This window comes from Mytilus trossulus, chromosome 10, assembly GCF_036588685.1.
Source record: "Mytilus trossulus isolate FHL-02 chromosome 10, PNRI_Mtr1.1.1.hap1, whole genome shotgun sequence".
Classification (NCBI taxonomy): Eukaryota; Metazoa; Mollusca; class Bivalvia; order Mytilida; family Mytilidae; genus Mytilus; species Mytilus trossulus.
In genome coordinates, this window is record NC_086382.1 from 36,122,789 (window position 1) to 36,144,796 (window position 22,008).

General features: G+C 31.9%; 3 long non-coding RNA genes across 3 annotated transcripts; all 3 read right to left on the bottom strand.

Annotated features, from left to right (window-relative positions):
* Window positions 1-15,260: 15,260 nt before the first annotated feature.
* LOC134687276 (uncharacterized) lies at window positions 15,261-17,500 on the bottom strand. The gene is made up of 3 exons (XR_010101753.1): window positions 16,978-17,500; window positions 16,153-16,221; window positions 15,261-15,390 (listed from the first exon to the last, which is right to left on the bottom strand). It is a non-coding gene; the product is annotated as an uncharacterized LOC134687276 (long non-coding RNA).
* A 10-nt stretch (window positions 17,501-17,510) lies between these two features.
* LOC134687273 (uncharacterized) lies at window positions 17,511-19,749 on the bottom strand. Its single transcript, XR_010101750.1, has 3 exons — window positions 19,227-19,749; window positions 18,402-18,470; window positions 17,511-17,636 (listed from the first exon to the last, which is right to left on the bottom strand). It is a non-coding gene; the product is annotated as an uncharacterized LOC134687273 (long non-coding RNA).
* A 10-nt stretch (window positions 19,750-19,759) lies between these two features.
* Window positions 19,760-21,999, bottom strand: LOC134687275 (uncharacterized). Its single transcript, XR_010101752.1, has 3 exons — window positions 21,477-21,999; window positions 20,652-20,720; window positions 19,760-19,885 (listed from the first exon to the last, which is right to left on the bottom strand). It is a non-coding gene; the product is annotated as an uncharacterized LOC134687275 (long non-coding RNA).
* Window positions 22,000-22,008: the final 9 nt, after the last annotated feature.

Consider the following 22,008-nt stretch of genomic DNA (forward strand, 5'->3'; position numbering starts at 1 on the left):
TTGAAAATATCAAGTTAAAGGATTTTAAGTTAAGTTTAAACATATTTTCATTGTGATATGTCTTTATAATATACAAACATAGCATTAAAGTTCAAATAAGTGTTATGAAAGCATCGTAATATAGCATATCGATTATTGAAAGCGATCCATTTTAACTATAGATGCGATGAATTATCACTGTTAGTGCAGTCATTATTAATGTAGAATTTTCAAAGATGCGAGGAATTTTTATTGTTGAATTATGTGATAAATGCACTTGCAACAAATGAAAAAAAACCTTAGTTGATGACTTTAGGATTTATGAAACATGTATTTTCAAATTGAAATACAAACTCCTCATTCATTCGTCATCAAATATATAGCTTTTCAAACTTGTAACAAAAGCGATTCTCAAAATGTCATATTGTATTCTTCTGATTACGTTTCTCCTTGATTTTAACTTATATAGGGAATCACTGGAAGGTGACAGCAGCGGGCCCTCTTAGGCAGTCAGTGGGCCCCTACTTATGAAAAATTCTAGATCCGCGAATGGATACTACCGCAGAGGTAAAACCATGCACATTTGGGTTATTGTACGTGAAATGCATGCTACAGTTCATTTTTGTTGATCTTACACCCTTTGGAACTCTATGTGGGCTATTTCATCAACTAGGCCAAAAAATCCCCAAACTAGATACACGGTTAGATTCAGCATGTCAACGAATCCCAAATATCTATATTAAAGGACTTTTGTCTATAAATGTGGACCCCACAAAATTGAAAAAGGGACCAAAAATATAAAAAAAAAATGCATGCATCGGATACATTTGTTCTTGAAGGCATGACTGCAACAATAGGATGAATATACAAAAATATCTTATTCTTGGGTCTCATTGGGGGGTTCTGATCCCGGATCCCGCTTACTGTTTTGTCAGATTCCCGTATTCAGCTTATTGTTTTGTCAGATTCCCGTATCCCGCTTATACTATGCAGTTCTAATTTTTATCCGTGTCCCGCTAGACTTCATTTCCCGTTTTTCACTACACAATCATTTGACTTTCACCTGTCACGCTTGCAAAAACTCGGCAATCCGGCGTGACGCTTATACCCAAATGCGACCCACTATTTTACTCTATTTTGACTCATATTAAGCCCATTATAAATATATTAAAAAAGTAGCGCAGTTTTTTTTATCCCTTTTTATCTCGTCTCGTTTCGTTTTTGAGCCATATATAGATGTCGTATGTGACAATGAGACAACTCTCCATCCGAGTCACAATTTATAAAAGTAGACCATTATACGTCAAAATACGGTCTTCAACATGGAGTCTGGGCTCACACCGAACAGCAAGTTATAAAGGGCTCCAGTGTAAAACCTTTTAAACGGGAAAACAAAGGTGCAATCTATATCAAGATGTACGTAACTAGTGGTGAAGTGTCATGGAAATGGATAAAAAAATAAGGATAAAGATCCCTATACGCTTTATAAGAAACTAAATGGAATACAGTTGAAATTAATGTTATTTCTATTGAATTTATTAGAGTGTTTTAAAACCAAACTTTCCTCCGTAAGTTAATTTTTATCAAATCTTTCTCTTACTTTATCTATTGTTTGAGCAAGTCGGCTAAATTAAGGCTTTACAGCTAATTTCCTAATGCATGTAAAGCAAAACTTTGGTTGGCTTGCTTTGTTTGTATAATTGTTTATACAAACTTTTTAAATAAGATTGACATTTTTAAACAATATGAATAGGCATAGTTTAACCTGTATTTTTAATATTTGAATTAAATTTGGTGTTATCATAATGATTATCCAATAAAAAAAGCAAGCAAATCAACTAAAGTCTTGCTCTACATGCTTACAGAAATGAGCTGTAATAGATAAAATAAAATAAAATTATACAGTGAAAATGCACCGCATATACAATAATAATGATTCGCTCCACAGTGAAAATGAAAGAATAGTATCATTATTCGACAGTAAACATGACTAGCATTACGAAATCATCATAGTGGAATTTAGTTAAATATGAAGAAACTGAATGACAAAACATATTCTACGTTATACAACTTTAATAATTGTATTAAAATGAATATTTTTTACTGCAACAACATCTAACCTGTTAGTTATAAAGCACCTGCACGATCTGTTCGTGAAATGTCCTAAATATTCACCTATTTTGGTATATATTTCACAGCTGGATGACTTTAGGCGCGATAAAACCCCGCTCGCATCTCTTACTTTGTTTTATTAGTAATATGTATTTCTGAACATATACATTTTAACTAATTTTCTTGATTTTCTTCAAAAATTAAAAAAAGTTCGTCTGTTTATTTATCATTCTACAGTAGACATTTATGGCATATACAGTAAAAATGATTTTTTAGGATCCGCACTTTACATACACTGTATTATGTTATTTCATGTTGTTCTTGGTTTTTTTATGGTATATATAACCCCGTGAACTTGCGGCATGAGTCCGTGAAGTTCGGCACGGGTTACATTAAAGTCTGTAGGTCTATAATCGACACTATGGCTGCTTTAAACGCAAGACCGTATAAAAAATATATACAAATTTATTCACACAAGTTTACAGTTCAAAAGCTAGGGGAAGACTCCCCAAGCAACAGTTTACAAAACATAAATTAAGTCCAAGATAAGGGTTTTAAAACATTATAAAAGGTTCTCATAAAATATAAATATAATTGTCCAATCTTATGTAATAATAAGCTGATCATTGTCCTCCGGCTTAACTTTATAAAATAGCGATAATTGCTTTTGTAGTTCAAGTGTTAGAAACATGTATTATCTCTCACACTCTTGACAGCCATCGGATTAAGTTGTAAAATAGTAAATCTATAATCTCTTTGGATATTTGAAAGAAGAAACATTATATTTAAGAATAAATCAATTTAAAACGAAAACTCATATAAATATTCAAAACGAGAGTTCATATAACTATTCAAGACGAGAGTTCATATACATATTCAATTCAAAACGAGAGTTCCGAAAAAGCACTTTGCAATTTATAGTAAAAGTTCCCAATGTCACTTTTCTTCCGGTTATATTATTCAATTCAAAACGAGAGTTCCGAAAAAGCACTTTGCAATTTATAGTAAAAGTTCCCAATGTCACTTTTCTTCCGGTTATATATAGTTATTACTGTCATATCTATTTTGCTTTTCTGACTGTTATAGTTTTTACTTCTATGTAAGAGTGTATTTTCTTCTTATTTTTGTTTCTTTTAAGTTCGTTTGCTTGTTCCGTAAGTTCACTTTTTTAAGTTCTGTTGAAATGTTTTATAAAGATATTTTGAAATAGTAAAAAATGTATAGAGATTTTATTTTAACCAACACATACTGATATAATAGAAGATAAACATATTTCGCAAAGTATAAAAGTTTATTACATTTTTGTTGAGCCTTCCGACTTTTGTTGCAATAGCTATCTACAAACCACAAAAAATTACTCTGTGGGTAAAGTGTTTGAAACTTTAATTACTTTCTTAACTATCCTGGATTTCTAATAAACTAGGACAGAAGCTTGTTTATGATTAAGATAGCTTAAAAAAAATGTTTATCCGTATTTTTATTTATAACTGATTTTTTTGGTTTTCAAGTTCTGTAAGCTGATAAACATGCACTCTGGTTAGAGTTTAAAAAAAATCACATTTTCCAGTCGGGGCCTTTTAGTGATCGGTCGACTATATGGAAGGGGTTTTCTCGTTTTTGAAGGCCGAATTGTTGCCTATAATTGCTTACATCCACTTCAGTTTAGGAGGTTGAGCGTACACACACATGCATGCTTATCACGTCATCTTCTTTCTGTGAAAATCCCAAGTCAGTGGCTTGTAGTTCAGTGGTTGCCGTTGGTTCATGTCTGGCATATTATTTTATTTTTGTTTTTGTAAATTGTTGTTTTTTCTAGATAATGCCGTTAGTTTTCGAATTTAATTGTTCAAAACTTGTTTATGTTGGGACCTTTTATATATATATATATAGTACGCCGCTAGATTAAAACTGACGTGGAAAGGTAACATATGGCCACCGAAAGCTTTTTTATTGAGAGCCCAGGTGGTCGTGTGGTCTAGCGGGACGGCTGCAGTGCAGGCGATTTGGTGTCACGATATCACAGTAGCATGGGTTCGAATCCCGGCGAGGGAAGAACCAAAAATTTGCGAAAGCAAATTTACAGATCTAACATTGTTGGGTTGATGTTTAGACGAGTTGTATATACATTATGTACACAGCCATGTATCACCATCATTGATGGCGATCCGATGGATACATCTGTTGTAGGGTTGTCACTGACTCAGACGTACTTATGAATATAATTATTTTCTGTGACTGTATCTTACATTAATTTGTAGGATCCTTTACTATAGATAATTTAGCTGATCTGTAACAATAACATCTTCATGCCTTATATATCATGTACTGTAGTACGCCGCTAGATTAAAACTGACGTGGAAAGGTAACATATGGCCACCGAAAGCTTTTTTATTGAGAGCCCAGGTGGTCGTGTGGTCTAGCGGGACGGCTGCAGTGCAGGCGATTTGGTGTCACGATATCACAGTAGCATGGGTTCGAATCCCGGCGAGGGAAGAACCAAAAATTTGCGAAAGCAAATTTACAGATCTAACATTGTTGGGTTGATGTTTAGACGAGTTGTATATATATATATATATATAGCCGATTATAAGGTATGGTCGCCTAATATAGCTTACATGTGTACATCCAATTAATTTGATGGATAGTTGTATAATTGCAAATTATATCACATCATTATTGAAAATAAGCTTTGATAAGTTGGACAAGCAATTGTACAGGAAAGGCCCAAGTGATAGTACAGTAAACTCGTAAGCGATTGTACAGTCAATTAATTTATCCGATATTGAAAAAAATATAATTTGTGAATCTCTACTGGTGCAATGGCTTTCAAACTTTCAGACAGGTAAGACCATACATCAGAAATAGTACTTTTAAAATTTCTGGACTCAACGATGTGTATTTCAATGATTATTGACATTTTTATCGCTGTTGTGTGACAGTTCTGATCGATATATTAAAAGCTCCTCCATTCGACGAAAACGTTTGTATGCATACGTCGTTTATTATTTGATTGGTTCATATATACATATAGAATGTTTTGAATGTCTAGAAGAAACGTTATATTGTATCATTTGATTCACTATGGAAAACTTTCCATGTTGCAACTTGTTATATTTTCGAATGTCGAAAATGTAGAAACCGTACAGTTCCGTTCCCACACAATATAATAATGATGTAATCGGGTTTTTAAGATCCCCACGAATGCCACATTTTCCCATCTTAATGTCTATCAATCTCTTATGAAAGTATGTACAAATGTAAACTCCTGTGTTGTTAAGATGGACATAAAATAAAATTATTCTTTCATCAAGTTGAAAATTAAACTACGCTAAATCATTAAGTTTATTCTACAACTATCATAAACTTATCAATTAGTAACGATCAAATGACAATTGTTTATTGGATAAGGTTGACTGAACATTGATGTTTGGGAATTTGCAAAAAGCCTTCGGTCACATGGCATGCGCTGATAAAAAAGAAAGTCAATTTCAAAATTATGATATATATTGATACCCAAATTTAGATTTATGAGTTATATACTTATATCTTCTCATATCCATGTTTGTTGTCTAATAACATCGTTTTAATGTCCTTAGTGCAAAAACTTTGTTCTTAATGCACCAATGATTTGTATAGTCCTTCAGTGCACTAAGAAGTCCTTTGCGGTATTTCTACACACCGTACAAAATTTGGCTGTGATCAAAATGTTAAAAAAAGATACCCATTTATTATAACAATTTTTAAATATTTAAGATTAAATTATGCAAGGCAAAGTGTCTTTGTTTTCTGTCAAAATGATTTATCTTTTTTGACATAAAGTTGTCGATAAATAAATTGGATATGCATTTCAATAGCATATTATCAAATTGCTGAAAGATCACCTACATTTTCTTAACAGGGAATCCGTTAGTATTGAAACCCCCTGTCCTTTAGGGTGAATGGGGTATAGAAATATGGTCACTTGGCCAGTCTTCTCCCGACCGGCAGTAAAACGCTTGCCGAAATGGGGCGTCCATTTGGCTGTGCGGGATGTATCAAGTTCGCAGTCACGTCCGGTCAGAAGGGGGACGTGAAATCTGATGCCTCGTGTAAAGAGACTGCAACGCTCTTTGCTCTTTGCACGTTAAGAATCCTTGCAGCAACTCTTTTGAGGGGTCCGTAGGTGGCCTGTTGCAAGACAAAATTTCTGTCCCTATACAAGGTATCCTCATTTTCCAGTGGCAGTCCAAATTTCCCTGACCATCATCCCAGATGGCCTCTATCGTATCAACATACCTAGTGTATATATTGTGAACTTGTTCTCGTCCTGAATATGCATGAAATATTTGCCACTGGACGTTAAACAACTAACAATCAATCAATCATTCAATCAATCCCTGTCCTTAATAATTCAATTTGTCGTTCTGCATTATTTTGACGTAAGAAAGACGCACACATTCAGGCTAACGCCCTTAAGGTGTATAGAATATAGATATAGGAAGATGTGGTGTGAGTGCCAATGAGACAATTCTCCATCCAAATTACAATTAATGAAAGTAAACCATGGTAGGCTTATGTACAGCCTTCAACACGGAGCCTTGGCTAGCAACGAACAACAAGCTATAAAGGGCCCCATGATTACTAGTGTAAAACCATTCAAACGGGGAAAACAACGGTTTAATAGTTTTGTATTTTATATAACTTTCCTGCCCTTACACCCACACTAATATAAGCTGTGATTTCTGTGTGAATAAATTTTTTTAAAGTTTCAAATGAAGTGCATGGATGTAAGAAATGATAGGCAACCGCAATGCCTTCAATAATGAGAAGAAAACATAACGTATAATCGGCTTTAAATTGTCCCGCTTGATCATTAAACGTTGTTGTTTCCTATAGAGAAATAAATTATCGATTTAAATTATTTTTTACATCATAAAAAAGGGTACAATATCATAAAATCAATTTTGTGAAAAGCGATGAAATTTAGTGACCCCAATGTAAAATTGAACCCCTCTTAATCTTTCCTGTGTTTACGAGCACAAAATTCAAGGATCCCTAATTTTTTTAACTGTCTTTATGAAAGTTAGCACCGACTGATAATTGGCTTTGTGTTAAAACTGTCGTTACGTTGCTGTCTTACGGACGAATATTCGTAATCTCTGTGTCATCAGCAATCATACAGAAATGACTTTATATCGGGTTATTTGGTTATTTAATACTCTGTTCTTTGCATAGAAATAATTATTCGTTAATCTGAGCATTGAAAGAATACTTCATATCACAAGATATAAATATGGATACAAAAAAAATCTAAGCGAAATTGATAATACCGCAAAGCATGAATAAATGTGTTGTATTTCAGTAAATAACACTTGTTTTCGTTTGATTGTAAACATGTTGTAGCCCATCATGCATTGTTTCTTGTTTAGTGGATTGGTAAAAAAAGCGCCCAAAAAAAAGAGTTCAAAATAAATTACGTCACACGTTAATACATTATAACAAATGCTCGGACATACGTATGGTAATTCATGCATATCCTAAAAGTTAAGGTCGTGTTCTCGATCTATTGACACGGAAATGACACGGCCGGGTATTGTAAAGGTTTGAGGGACTTTTAATGTCAAATTCATATCCCTGGGCAACGAAATTATCGATTTGTTAAAAAAACACCGTGTTTACGCTGGTGTCTTCCTCGAATGCCAACATTTTATATGTTACCTATTCCTTGAATGCCAACAAAAATATTTCTGTTTTTATAAGTATTTAACTTTAAAAAATAATTAGTGAACTTGATGAAATTGTAACATTTTATCCCATTTTGATAAGAAAAGTAGCAACATTTAAGGGTTAAATAATTATGAATATAAAGATAGAAAGAAAATGATTTTTGTTACTATTTATAAAAAAATAAATAAATTTGGGATTGAACAAGTTTTATTAACATAAGACATATATATATAAATATAACATTTATATTTAGTTAAATATAATTATTTCAAACTAAAAGAGGATATTAGAGATTTATTTTGTTCCATATTATTATAAATATTTATTTGTTAAGTATATATACATGAATTATATGAATATTTTAATTAAACAATTAAACATAAACAGTCAGGGGCATTACTTAAACAAGTAACAATTAAAATTACCTAAACAAGTAATGTTGAAAACGAGGCTAATTTAAATATAACTTATATAAGTTATTTTTCTGAATATTATTTTTATAGGTGTCCAAGAATACAGATTTTACTAGCTTTAAACAATTTTCACAGTTATCTGGTTATTTTTCCCTTAATATATAGAAACTAATTCTTTAGAAACACTAATTAACTTTCCGATGCACTTATCTTTCATACCGACGCTTCTGGGTCAAAGATTGGTCTCTTGGGACTATTAAATTATCGTTTTCCTCTTAAATCTTGAAGGTAGACTGATATAAACAGATAGATACTTGTGAATTTATTAAGACATGAAGTTATTTATAATTGGTAACCTAAATCATTTACACATGTGCCTAAGATAAATGTAATTGCAATTTTTTTCAAAAATGTTCAAAATAACTTGTTCAAGTAATATTTTTGTCATTATTTTCAAAGTAACCCTTTATCTCTATACTCCTCTCAAATCTGATAAATTCTTTATTTTATGATATAAAATGTTGTTTAAAATCATGTAACTACATTTAGTCTATGTTTCTATTAAAAATTAAAACAACTCTATTAAGTAATTTTATTATTTTTAAAATAAAGAATTACTTATATAAGTAATTAAAAAAAATAACTTGTTTAAGTAACGCCCCTGACTGATAAAATAGGGTAACAAGAATTTAGCCTATAGCGGATTGATTTTTTTAGTTGTTTGTGGCTTTGAACTAGCTGTCAGTAACTGCAAGTTTTCTCAGAGGATGTACTATACAAGTGTTTTTTGTTTGTTTGGATATACAAGAACCTGACCATGTCTATTCTGTGTAGTATTTCTATTTATTTACATCTGATGAGTTAAACCGGTTTCATCTGATTTGTATAGTTAGTTCCACTATCTGGTATGGGCTTTGCTCATAGTTGAAGACTGTACGGTGGCCTATACTTGTGAATTTCTGTGTCATTTGGTCTCTTGTGGAAATTTGTCTCAATTCCAATCAAACTACATTACTTTGTTTTATAAGAACACCGATGATTTGCGAACACGATAAACCCCTTACCAGTATCATTTCATGAATCACTTGCAAAAAAGTGTGTAGTATTATTACCAAGAAAAATATCCTGAACAAGCTGAACATAATACATCCAAGTATTCTAACACGTGATACAAAGTTTCATTAATTTAATCAAGTAATATGGTAGGATGTTACAGCACACACAACTATAGAAATATTGAAAAAAAACCTTCAAAGTCCAAAGAGGCTTCACATTTGTGTAAACCGGAATTTCTCACAATATGCACAAGTGATGCAACACTTTTCAAAGTTTCATTTTAAGAGAATCCATATTCGTTCAAGTAGTATCATCAGAAAAAAATTTCAACAACGTAACAAACATGAATTAGATTTTAACTATCTGTTTAATTATGCCTCGTTCACACGGACTTTTAATTCGAATTAAAAAAGAAGAGTGTGTGTACGCGATTAGCGATTTCGATTCGCATTCGATTCGAATTCAATTCGAATTAAATAAAATTGAGAATGGAAATAGGGAATGTGTCAAAGAGACAACAACCCGACCAAATAAAAAAACAACAGCAAAAGGTCACCAACAGGTCTTCAATGTAGCGAGAAATTCCCGCACCCGGAGGCGTCCTTCAGTTGGCTCCTAAACAAATATATACTAGTTCAGTGATAATGAACGCCATACTAATTTCCAAATTGTACACAAGAAACTAAAATTAAAATAATACAAGACTAAGAAAGACCTGGGACAGGCGCAAAAATGCGACGGGGTTAAACATGTTTGTGAGATCTCAACCCTCCCGCTATACCTCTAAATGTCCATTTTTGATAAGCATGCTCTCGTGTTGTGATAACTTTTTGCACCTATTCCTCGAAAGCCAACATTATTTATAGGTAAATTGTCGGTAGACCAAAGGATGTTGGCATTCAAGGAATAAACCTATACGCTGACTTATAAAAGTGTTTTAGTCTTTCATGCTGTCTAGTCTGAGCAATGTTTGTAGGACGTTGTAAATAAAAAAGGAAAACCGTCAAAACATTATGTGAACGGAAAATACATGGACTTTGCATACCTCAAACGATTTAGAAAATCTAGAATATGTGTGAATAATGAATATTTATATTATTTAGACTTTAGTATTGTTGTTTTTGGAATATTGTATCTACAAGTTCATGACGATTTAGAGCTTGGCATTTCGTGTAGACACATGTTTCTTGTTGAAGACTAAACATGCGGTCTTGATTTACCTATAGTGTTTTTGTCGTTTGGTTGCCGTCAAATTGAATTATGTCCCATGAATATGCCGTAATATATTTATCGGTGTGAGCTGTACCACATACTTATATATGAACTTTATTAATTTCGATCTAAAAAAAAAGTTCCTAGAAATAGATATTTTAAAAAGTCTTAATAAATTCCAATGATCACAAATCTAATCTAAATCCAATTTTTTCGTGATTCTAACATACGTTGTTCCTTTTTTTTTGGTTTAATTTTGTAGTAATTTGCTAGTCAGTCAGATTCGGATTCCGGGTGACATTGCGTACGCTTTGTCCTTTGATTTGAAAATACATAATTTTAGCATTATTTTTTTTTTATCTTTGCTACGCTCGATGTTTTTGCTTCCGCTGTATCAAAGCTAGTGAATTAGTCAAAATGTCCGTACAATGTATAGTAATATTTCTTTTTATGACTTGTTTATTTTTCAATATAAGCGTTGGCTATTTTTATCTGACAATTTCAAATTTGTCTAGAAAGTTCGCTGTAGTGTTCCATAAATGTCTTAGGGCTTAGTGCACAAAATCTTTATAATTAGCATTTTCATATTTTCTAATTGTACGTTTATATGTATATTCTTTATTCACTTTAAAATTAACCTCAGCACACACAGGTGCATGAGTACTACAAAAAGGTGACAATATATCAACTGACTTTACACAACTTTTGTTGTTTGTCAAGAATAAATCAATACATGTGCCTGTATCAGTAGTAAAGTTTGTCTTTTCAAAGACAAGATTATACATATTCAAGCGTTGCAAAATGTTTCTCAAATTGTTACTAACGGTACTTCTACATGGCATATTATTGTTTGATAGCATATCTACATTGAAATCACCAGTCAGAAAAACAGGCAAATTTTTTTCTAAAGCTTTCGAAACAGAATCATAAAAATAATCCCATAGTTTCACACGAGAATTTGGGGGTCTGTAAAAAACACCAAGTAAAAAATGACAGTGTTGGGTTGAGATTTTCAACCACAATAATTCCAAACCTGGCTTTGCCAATTCAGGTAGTTTTTCATAGTATAAATATTTTTTTACGTAAATTATGACTCCCCCGCCTGCTCGTGTTCTATCTAATCTAATAGGCTTTTGAAAACCAGCTAAGGCTATTGGTTCATTAGATATGCTATCATCAAGATGGGACTCAGAAAGAGCAATAATATCATATGTGCCTAGTTCACATTCATTCAAATCTACCTTAGGTGGTAAGCTACATACATTATTGTGAACTATTTTAATATTACGTAACTCTGTTTCACGATACGATTATACTAAAAATTTAATTCTCTTTTCAAAACAAATTGTTTTCCAGTTTAAATAACAATCTTTTTTTATATACTTACATTGGTAATTATGCAATTTATTCTGTACATGTTATATAAAATTCGTAAATAATTGTATTCAATATTTTCGTCATTTAAAAATGTTTTATCAACAAATATCTGTATTTCGATTTAGGATATGTTTAGGACGTCATAACATAAGATTCGTCTGAGATAGCTTCGAGACACAACTTAAGAGTGTCCTAAGTTGATCTTAAGTCCGTCCTACAATTGGTCTTATCTATGACTTAGGGCGAATCTTAGGAGACTTTCGAGAACACCACCCCAGAGCTCTACCGTTAAATAGTAATTATTATTAATGTTATTATTTTATTTTTTACGCTGTCTTAATTTGTAAATAATTATTAAGTATAATATATGTATAGTATAGCGTCGTGTAAGTCATTTTTGGGCTAGACATTGTTTGCTTTATAGTGCATTGAATAATTTTGATTGCAATCAATTTATAATTCATTACAAGGAAAACTAAACTAAGTGGACCGTATGTCATCGCATACAAGACAGCTGATTGGATAAATATGATAGGCTGTTACGCCTACATTGATACTGATGTCCAATCGAATACCAGCAGACACCTGTCAGTAAAAACAAATTTCAAGCGTGGATAAATTAGAGATTATTTGTGTATTCGATATTTGAAAAAAATAAGTTAAACTATTCGTTTAATCTTTTTTAGGTGAATTTCAAAAACTGTTTTTTTCACTTTCTTATAGGAAGGTATTTAAATATGAGCGTACCACATGTAATGGAATTTTACAAGCATTTTATCAGAGACATATATACACATGTGTATATATGTCTCTGATTTTATATAGCGAATTGTGTTTTCCGGAACATACTATTTTCAATATTTCACAGACCTCTGAAAAAATTAGATCATACAGGTTTCATCTACCATGTGCAAAAAAAGCACTATCAAATTTTATTTGTAAATTGTAAAAGATTAAGAATATTTTTGTATATGCCATTGTACTAAATAATCTGAAATAAAACAAAACATATTTCTCTCGGCCTGAATTCAATCGTAATCTGAAATAAAACAAAACATATTTCGCTTGGCCTGAATTCAGTCGTAAGCAAATTTTCATACTTTTTTTTTTTTTTTATCTATTTGCAAATGACGAAGAATTCTCCTTAAACTGTGATTCGTTTATATTTAATATTACTTCCATGATTAAACCGACAGACTAACTTTAAAGGACAAAATACAAGCGTGTACTACCAGCCAAGGAAATGAGTTTAATTAAAGTAACTAATCTAAGTGGTCATCGATGTGTAATATTTGACACTGGGCATTATTTGTGGACCAATGCAATAAAAATAATGTATACTATCAATCAAAATTAAATACTTTTGAATGTAACAATATGCTACAAGTTCATTTGATTCACTGAATTTTTATATTTTTTTTTTATCTAAATGAAAATGTAATAAACTGCTCCCGTTTAATATAAATAAGAAGATGTGGTATGTGTGCCAATGAAACAACTCTCCGTCAAGTCACATGGTATAATTTAATTAGAGGTCAAAAGTACGGCCTCAACACGGAGCTTTGGTCCTCATTGAACAGCAAGCTATAACGGTCCCTAAAATGACAATACAATTAAGATGGAAAACAAAAGTATAATCTATAAGTACGGTCATTTCGCTACTTTATTTCGTCAATTCCGAATTGCAATTAAGCGTCTCACTGTTTATCAAAATGAGTAGTAACACTGGTGCCTAAAAAAATCTGATTCGAAACTGAAATATAAACCATTAGATTTTATCAATCGTGTTTTAACTAACGTTGTTTGATATTTTTTCTATGATATGATTAACTCCTGTATTATTTATTTCGTGCTAAAAATATAACGATAACAAAGATCAATGGAGTTATCTACATCGGTCTTTATATGTATATAATGGTCAATATAAACTGTCAATTAAAGTTTTAAAATATACTTATATTGTTGTTGAATTTATTTAAAAAATAAAATGATGGTTTTTTTGTAAATGTAATATTTCAACCCGGTTTAACCTTTTAAATTTTATATAAAAAATAAAACATAGAACTTCATTCATCATACGTCCATTACGTTCACGAATGGGTAACTGATATTAGAGTATAAGGCAGCATATCATTCGTTTATAAACTTCAGAAGAAAAAAAACGCAATTTGTAATCTGTGGTTTGAATTTTCGTCAGATGTGCCACTGACATAATGGCTGTATTATGGGTGAAATATTTGCCACTATACGTTTAGTAAAACCCATTCAAATCCAAATCAAACCGCTCTATTTGATGCAAAAGAAACGTGACAGGCAGTGCTATCGAGGTATATGATCAGATTTTTTTCAGCCATCAGTGCACATGATAAATAAGTGATGCACGAAAAAAAGGAGATGTAAGATATACGCCAATGAGACAGCAACCGAACTACGGAAATAACCGAAAGCCATCTAAAGGGAGACGTGTCGACTTCAACAAAAGACAAATATTCCAACATTATGTCTTATAAGTGCTATCAATTATTTATTTCGGACAGAACTCACACATCGTAGAGTCTATACATTTGTAAAATATTGGACTTTCATGTTACGTATCGCATTGAAACATGAACGCGGACCTCGATGAGAACAACTGGATTGAAAGTTTGCAAGTTTACTATTTTATTTTCAACAGATTCACATTTCTTAAACCGTGCATCAATATTTTAATGTTTTTATTTAAATTTCTTAAATGTCACATCTATTGTTCATTCATTTGTCAACAATTGTGAAGCATGCGACTTTACTAAGACTGAATTCGATAAAATTTGATGAAAAAAAAACGATAAATAAATAAAGTTTGTCTTGCTTGAGTGATTTACCTGTACAAAGCTCGGGTCTCAACGATGTTTAAAACGAATTGATGCTTGTTTGAAATAGTTTAACGGGGGCGTGGCCTAATAGTTTGACGTATATTACAAGTGGCTCAATATCTTTAATTGTTTTTCCATAGGCGATAATGGTAACGTTTTTCCCTGTAGCTCAGTCCATATCGTAAACTTGGATATGTATGATAGCTCGTTTCGAAGCTGTGACATTTTCACATATGTGGTTAAATTTTCGGGATACGAAGTGAGATTACTTTTTCCGTAAATTAGCAAACCCCGAACATCCTTTTGTGATGCGGCTCCTTGTGGTAAAATATCCCCTTTTTAACACAATAAGTTCTTAGAAAATTTAATACTTTGAACACATCCAATAGCTCCATAGTTTTTACACATTTATTCTATGTTCCTCTACTTTCCTAATCACCACAAATAATTAAGTTCAGTCATTTGTTAAAAATAAAACATGTCCAATATCACTACACAGAGATTTTTTCTTTACACGTGACTTTTGAGTTCCTCATTTCAAGGCGCATTAGGGGTTCCTCATTTCAAGGCGCATTAGGGATGTTGTCCCATATTGCAATCCATAGTTCTGATTTTTCCAAATATTTTTATGTGATCTTCATCGGTATGACATTCTGAATAAATCTGTGTATTTTTGTCCATTTCTGAAAAAAAATAAAGTTGTTTCAGCACTATAAGGCAATGACACTTTTATCGCTATATTTATTTATTTTGAATACAAAGTGTATGCATAATTAATTTCTTACAGTATACCTTCACTAGTCAAAAGAAGGACAACACATCTGAATGTAACCTTAAATTACAACACACAGACCCTGTTAAAACATTCAATAAGATTTTCTGGTGCCTAAAAGTGCATTTTGACAGAGAAATTATGCAAAAATGAAGATTTCATAAAAAAAACACCAAAATACTTAATTATTCTAGCCAGTGGAAACCTGGTATTTTATACTGTAGAAACCACTATAAACTACTGTAAAAGTCATTTGAATCATATAATTAGAGTGCAATGAAGTGCACATTTTCAAAACTTGTTCTTTCACATAATTGTATTTGAGAAAAAATGTTTTTTACATGTATTTCAGTGAAAATCTTTTATCAGTGAGATATCGGCATGAGGTTTTAAAGGAAACATTGTGACATCACACGTAATATGGCGTCATTAAATAACAACATATCATAATAATGCTTATTATAGTTTGCAGTGTTACATGAGGAACAGTTGCCGCAAGGTTTAACTTGAAATATGGAGTCGAAAAGATCAGTAACCAAGCATTTTCATTTAATGCCAAGACCATAGCAACAGTTTTCATATCAGTATATTTTAACATACCGACTGTAATTTGAATTGCATAAATACCATAAATAAACAATTTAGAGCTTGCTAAATAAAACGAAATGCTTACCAGTTATTCAGGACCTTTTAAAACCTCTAGTTTGTCATCTCAGGTTAAAAAGTAATGATATGTCTGGAACTGAAATAAGACAAAAAAATTACTCAGGCTGTGTTATTATTTGGTTTAAATACATAAGTATTATTGAGAGAGCAAAAATCAAATTCTTGAACGTTTTATCGCAAAGAAAGAAAAATGTTTCTCCCTTGTGGCTTATCAACCTTCATTTAAATCTTTTATATTAGAAGCAACGAGTGGTAGCTAACTAGCTTAATAGTTGAAAAGGTGCAGCAATATTGTTTTCGAAAGGTTTGTTGACCCTCCCCCTTTTTCACTGAGAAAAGACAATATCTTGTGATTTGCTAGTGTGCATTACAAATAATAATTCATAATTTCCTTTAATACATACATGTACATGTTTGTCTGTTTATCAACTGCATATGATATCTACTGACTGACCATGGGTCAAATTATTGGATAAAAGCACATGATGATGATGTATTTCACTTTACTCGTATGGAGTGTGTTATCTCCCTTGATTATCAGTTATTCCTGTAAACCGGAGTGATAATTACATAACAAAGACTGTATTGTGTCATGTTTACTTACAGATAAAACTATTATGTTAGTTCATGCCTTTTTCAATTCATAAACAAATTCCTTTCGGATCTCTCGGGGGTGTAAACAAAGTTAGAATTGTGCCTAAAAAAAGTGTTCAGCCCCGTGCCTGTAATGCTTTCTAAAAGCGAAAATTTCATTGAGTATCTGCTGGTATTTATCTATAATGGTTATCTGAAATCATCTGGGATATCTAGGTATAAATAAAAAAATACTTACCATCATTTTCACAATTTTCCCGGGTGTACAAGGTGAAATCATCCATAGATAACTCTGGAAACTTCTGATTTATCTTTTGTAAATTGGCTCAATATCTTTAATTGTTTTTCCATAGGCGGTAATGGTAACGTTTTTCCCTGTAGCTCAGTCCATATCGTAAACTTGGATATGTATGATAGCTCGTTTCGAAGCTGTGACATTTTCACATATGTGGTTAAATTTTCGGGGTACGAAGTGAGATTACTTTTTCCGTAAATTAGCAAACCCCGAACATCCTTTTGTGATGCGGCTCCTTGTGGTAAAATATCCCCTTTTTAACACAATAAGTTCTTTGAAAATTTAATACTTTGAACACATTCAATAGCTCCATAGTTTTTACACATTTATTCTATGTTCCTCTACTTTCCTAATCACCACAAATAATTAAGTTCAGTCATTTGTTAAAAATAGAAACATGTCCAATATCACTACACAGAGATTTTTTCTTTACACGTGACTTTTGAGTTCCTCATTTCAAGGCGCATTAGGGGTTCCTCATTTCAAGGCGCATTAGGGATGTTGTCCCATATTGCAATCCATAGTTCTGATTTTTCCAAATATTTTTATGTGATCTTCATCGGTATGACATTCTGAATAAATCTGTGTATTTTTGTCCATTTCTGAAAAAAAAATAAAGTTGTTTCAGCACTATAAGGCAATGACACTTTTATCGCTATATTTATTTATTTTGAATACAAAGTGTATGCATAATTAATTTCTTACAGTATACCTTCACTAGTCAAAAGAAGGACAACACATCTGAATGTAACCTTAAATTACAACACACAGACCCTGTTAAAGCATTCAATAAAATTTTCTGGTTCCTAAAAGTGCATTTTGACAGAGAAATTATGCAAAAATGAAGATTTCATAAAAAAAACCACCAAAATACTTAATTATTCTAGCCAGTGGAAACCTGGTATTTTATACTGTAGAAACCACTATAAACTACTGTAAAAGTCATTTGAATCATATAATTAGAGTGCAATGAAGTGCACATTTTCAAAACTTGTTCTTTCACATAATTGTATTTGAGAAAAAATGTTTTTTACATGTATTTCAGTGAAAATCTTTTATCAGTGAGATATCGGCATGAGGTTTTAAAGGAAACATTGTGACATCACACGTAATATGGCGTCATTAAATAACAACATATCATAATAATGCTTATTATAGTTTGCAGTGTTACATGAGGAACAGTTGCCGCAAGGTTTAACTTGAAATATGGAGTCGAAAAGATCAGTAACCAAGCATTTTCATTTAATGCCAAGACCATAGCAACAGTTTTCATATCAGTATATTTTTAACATACCGACTGTAATTTGAATTGCATAAATACCATAAATAAACAATTTAGAGCTTGCTAAATAAAACGAAATGCTTACCAGTTATTCAGGACCTTTTAAAACCTCTAGTTTGTCATCTCAGGTTAAAAAGTAATGATATGTCTGGAACTGAAATAAGACAAAAAAATTACTCAGGCTGTGTTATTATTTGGTTTAAATACATAAGTATTATTGAGAGAGCAAAAATCAAATTCTTGAACGTTTTATCGCAAAGAAAGAAAAATGTTTCTCCCTTGTGGCTTATCAACCTTCATTTAAATCTTTTATATTAGAAGCAACGAGTGGTAGCTAACTAGCTTAATAGTTGAAAAGGTGCAGCAATATTGTTTTCGAAAGGTTTGTTGACCCTCCCCCTTTTTCACTGAGAAAAGACAATATCTTGTGATTTGCTAGTGTGCATTACAAATAATAATTCATAATTTCCTTTAATACATACATGTACATGTTTGTCTGTTTATCAACTGCATATGATATCTACTGACTGACCATGGGTCAAATTATTGGATAAAAGCACATGATGATGATGTATTTCACTTTACTCGTATGGAGTGTGTTATCTCCCTTGATTATCAGTTATTCCTGTAAACCGGAGTGATAATTACATAACAAAGACTGTATTGTGTCATGTTTACTTACAGATAAAACTATTATGTTAGTTCATGCCTTTTTCAATTCATAAACAAATTCCTTTCGGATCTCTCGGGGGTGTAAACAAAGTTAGAATTGTGCCTAAAAAAAGTGTTCAGCCCCGTGCCTGTAATGCTTTCTAAAAGCGAAAATTTCATTGAGTATCTGCTGGTATTTATCTATAATGGTTATCTGAAATCATCTGGGATATCTAGGTATAAATAAAAAAATACTTACCATCATTTTCACAATTTTCCCGGGTGTACAAGGTGAAATCATCCATAGATAACTCTGGAAACTTCTGATTTATCTTTTGTAAATTGGCTCAATATCTTTAATTGTTTTTCCATAGGCGGTAATGGTAACGTTTTTCCCTGTAGCTCAGTCCATATCGTAAACTTGGATATGTATGATAGCTCGTTTCGAAGCTGTGACATTTTCACATATGTGGTTAAATTTTCGGGGAACGAAGTGAGATTACTTTTTCCGTAAATTAGCAAACCCCGAACATCCTTTTGTGATGCGGCTCCTTGTGGTAAAATATCCCCTTTTTAACACAATAAGTTCTTTGAAAATTTAATACTTTGAACACATTCAATAGCTCCATAGTTTTTACACATTTATTCTATGTTCCTCTACTTTCCTAATCACCACAAATAATTAAGTTCAGTCATTTGTTAAAAATAGAAACATGTCCAATATCACTACACAGAGATTTTTTCTTTACACGTGACTTTTGAGTTCCTCATTTCAAGGCGCATTAGGGGTTCCTCATTTCAAGGCGCATTAGGGATGTTGTCCCATATTGCAATCCATAGTTCTGATTTTTCCAAATATGTTTATGTGATCTTCATCGGTATGACATTCTGAATAAATCTGTGTATTTTTGTCCATTTCTGAAAAAAAAATAAAGTTGTTTCAGCACTATAAGGCAATGACACTTTTATCGCTATATTTATTTATTTTGAATACAAAGTGTATGCATAATTAATTTCTTACAGTATACCTTCACTAGTCAAAAGAAGGACAACACATCTGAATGTAACCTTAAATTACAACACACAGACCCTGTTAAAGCATTCAATAAAATTTTCTGGTTCCTAAAAGTGCATTTTGACAGAGAAATTATGCAAAAATGAAGATTTCATAAAAAAACAACACCAAAATACTTAATTATTCTAGCCAGTGGAAACCTGGTATTTTATACTGTAGAAACCACTATAAACTACTGTAAAAGTCATTTGAATCATATAATTAGAGTGCAATGAAGTGCACATTTTCAAAACTTGTTCTTTCACATAATTGTATTTGAGAAAAAATGTTTTTTACATGTATTTCAGTGAAAATCTTTTATCAGTGAGATATCGGCATGAGGTTTTAAAGGAAACATTGTGACATCACACGTAATATGGCGTCATTAAATAACAACATATCATAATAATGCTTATTATAGTTTGCAGTGTTACATGAGGAACAGTTGCCGCAAGGTTTAACTTGAAATATGGAGTCGAAAAGATCAGTAACCAAGCATTTTCATTTAATGCCAAGACCATAGCAACAGTTTTCATATCAGTATATTTTTAACATACCGACTGTAATTTGAATTGCATAAATACCATAAATAAACAATTTAGAGCTTGCTAAATAAAACGAAATGCTTACCAGTTATTCAGGACCTTTTAAAACCTCTAGTTTGTCATCTCAGGTTAAAAAGTAATGATATGTCTGGAACTGAAATAAGACAAAAAAATTACTCAGGCTGTGTTATTATTTGGTTTAAATACATAAGTATTATTGAGAGAGCAAAAATCAAATTCTTGAACGTTTTATCGCAAAGAAAGAAAAATGTTTCTCCCTTGTGGCTTATCAACCTTCATTTAAATCTTTTATATTAGAAGCAACGAGTGGTAGCTAACTAGCTTAATAGTTGAAAAGGTGCAGCAATATTGTTTTCGAAAGGTTTGTTGACCCTCCCCCTTTTTCACTGAGAAAAGACAATATCTTGTGATTTGCTAGTGTGCATTACAAATAATAATTCATAATTTCCTTTAATACATACATGTACATGTTTGTCTGTTTATCAACTGCATATGATATCTACTGACTGACCATGGGTCAAATTATTGGATAAAAGCACATGATGATGATGTATTTCACTTTACTCGTATGGAGTGTGTTATCTCCCTTGATTATCAGTTATTCCTGTAAACCGGAGTGATAATTACATAACAAAGACTGTATTGTGTCATGTTTACTTACAGATAAAACTATTATGTTAGTTCATGCCTTTTTCAATTCATAAACAAATTCCTTTCGGATCTCTCGGGGGTGTAAACAAAGTTAGAATTGTGCCTAAAAAAAGTGTTCAGCCCCGTGCCTGTAATGCTTTCTAAAAGCGAAAATTTCATTGAGTATCTGCTGGTATTTATCTATAATGGTTATCTGAAATCATCTGGGATATCTAGGTATAAATAAAAAAATACTTACCATCATTTTCACAATTTTCCCGGGTGTACAAGGTGAAATCATCCATAGATAACTCTGGAAACTTCTGATTTATCTTTTGTAAATTGGCTCAATATCTTTAATTGTTTTTCCATAGGCGGTAATGGTAACGTTTTTCCCTGTAGCTCAGTCCATATCGTAAACTTGGATATGTATGATAGCTCGTTTCGAAGCTGTGACATTTTCACATATGTGGTTAAATTTTCGGGGTACGAAGTGAGATTACTTTTTCCGTAAATTAGCAAACCCCGAACATCCTTTTGTGATGCGGCTCCTTGTGGTAAAATATCCCCTTTTTAACACAATAAGTTCTTTGAAAATTTAATACTTTGAACACATTCAATAGCTCCATAGTTTTTACACATTTATTCTATGTTCCTCTACTTTCCTAATCACCACAAATAATTAAGTTCAGTCATTTGTTAAAAATAGAAACATGTCCAATATCACTACACAGAGATTTTTTCTTTACACGTGACTTTTGAGTTCCTCATTTCAAGGCGCATTAGGGGTT